Raw genomic sequence first — 2,306 nt, 5'->3', positions numbered from 1 at the left:
TCAGATTATGAATCAATTTGTGTGGTAGTGGTGAAAGTGTAGGGGCCAGGGCTGCTCAGGGCTTTGTGCAGGTGAAACTCGTTGCCAAGCTGGGCATAAGTGAGGGATGGGATGGGATCTCATCTCCCTGGCTGCAATCCAGAGGACTAAGTGTAGCTCTGATACTGCTGAAATCTTTGCTAGCTGGGAAGCAGTCTAGACACCGGGTAGAGCATGAGCCGAGCGGAAGCCCTGGGTGAGTTCTGGCAGCCCCACTACAAGTGCCAAAACCAAGCTCATTTCAGCTACCTTGGGCACTTCTCTGCAAGCTGTAAATGTATTTCAGGATTCCCTTGGAGTCTGACCTTCCCAGGGAATGCAGGAACAGCTGCAGCACAGGCTGTGGCAGTGTCCTAACCCTTGACCGAAATTCCCGAGTCAGAATGCAAAATGGATCAACCCAAATGCAAATTCAGCTTTCCCATCCTCAATAGGATATTTTATCTTCCTGGTGTGAACAGTGTCAACATCATGGCACTTTCTGATCTGTGGAAGATGTATAGTCAAACATACCATGCTTATATTCTAAACATAGATAATTAGCACGGTGCATTAACTGCTCTTCAGAGTGGCTTTGGGCAGAGTGTGATGTGGAGGAAAATCAACCTGAGAACTGCCCAGGCTGTCTCTGTTCTCTGAATCAATACCCAGGGCTCTATATTCAGCACCTTTTATTGGCATTGCTGTTGCACCACTGCTCATTCCATTGCTCTGGGTGGATCCGGGGGGGGAATTGCTTGCACCCATTTGCATAGTTTGGACAGAAGATAAAACTGTGTGCTTCTATTAATTATTTAAATGAGAATTAGAACCAACAAACTCCTTTCAGTCACTTACTACAGACTGGATAAAGAGCTTTTTGATTTTCCAGCTTAGAACTGGTAAAGGTTGCCTGTGACTCAGGAACTCCATGATTCAAGTTCTTCCTCACAAAATTTTGGATGTTTTTCAAAGCTCTGGCTTAGTTCCTGGCTTTGCTAATTGGGCGAGAACTTCCTGGAACCAGGATGTTAATCTGAACCTTTTTGTTTTGCTACCAAATCTGAACAACTCCTATTTTGGCCATTGTGTGTCTGTTGCAAACCCAACTTGGGTTGAGGCCAACTTCTAAAATAGATTTGTTCCCTTTTTCTTTGGTTATTTTGCTATTAGACTGAAACTGTAGCAAAAACTGATCAAGGAAGTTTGGTTGGGTTTTTGATTAAGTAACTGTTTCTGGCCTAGGATCTGAATGCACAACACACTCTAAAAATGCAGTAATGTGCAGGAGTAACACGAACCCAGTGTGGTTTGTTGTTGGAAATGTGGTTAAGTGATTGCAGAGTGTGAAAGCAAGTTGTGATTCCCAAATCCTGTCTTTAGTCACTGGTGTGCTGTGTGACCCGAGTCAGTTAGTGTAGTGGTGCTTGACTGTTTATTTTGCATTTGAGCAACGGGTGTGAGTCATTAATGTGAGGTTGTTAATGTATTCATGGCTTTGAATGCCTGAAAAACCTCTCTTGCTGCTGAAGAGAGAAGCACAGTCTCTTGCTTGGATCTGTTCTGCTGTTGGGTGGTATCCTCAGGGATGTGTTGCAGCTCCTGTCCAGCACTTACTCGGGCAGTGAGATCCACCTCTGCTCTGCCCAAACTGGGTATGCCCAGAGTGTGACAGCATCTCTGTCCAGAGCTATGCTGAGCCATGGATCACTAGAACAAGTGCTATTGAAAATGATGTAAAACAGAGCCCAGGACAAATTTGAATTGCTACTAATGCAGCTCAAAATAATCCATGTTCAGCCTGGAGAAGGGAAGACTGTGTGGAGACCTCATAGCAACTTTTCAAGATCTGAAGGGCCTACAAGGAGCCAGAGAGGGACTTTGTTAGGAGCTGCAATGGTAGGACAAGGAGTAATGGGTTTAAACTGAAGGAGGGAAAGTCTAGGTTGGATGTGAGAAAAAAGTTTTTTACTCTCAGGGTGGTGAGACACTGGCACAGGATGCCCAGGGATGTGGTGGCTGCCCCAACCCTGGTGGTGTTCAAGGCCTGGCTGGATGAGCAGCCTGATGTAGTGAGGAGGTGTCCCTGCCCAGGGCAGGGGGTTGGGACTAGATGATCTGTAGGGTCCATTCCAACCCCTAAATTCTGTGATTGTCTGTTTTTAAGCCTTTCTGCCTGTAAATCAGAGATTGGGACACCAGTGTGCTCACCTTTTCAGGCACAGCAGACAGTTAAGCTTATTCATCTGTAGAAACAGCTGTAGGGTTTACATTTTCCTTCCTCAGGG

The sequence above is a fragment of the Acanthisitta chloris genome, unplaced genomic scaffold, assembly GCF_000695815.1.
Source record: "Acanthisitta chloris isolate BGI_N310 unplaced genomic scaffold, ASM69581v1 scaffold15503, whole genome shotgun sequence".
NCBI lineage: Eukaryota > Metazoa > Chordata > Aves > Passeriformes > Acanthisittidae > Acanthisitta > Acanthisitta chloris.
This window is presented reverse-complemented; position numbering follows the sequence as displayed.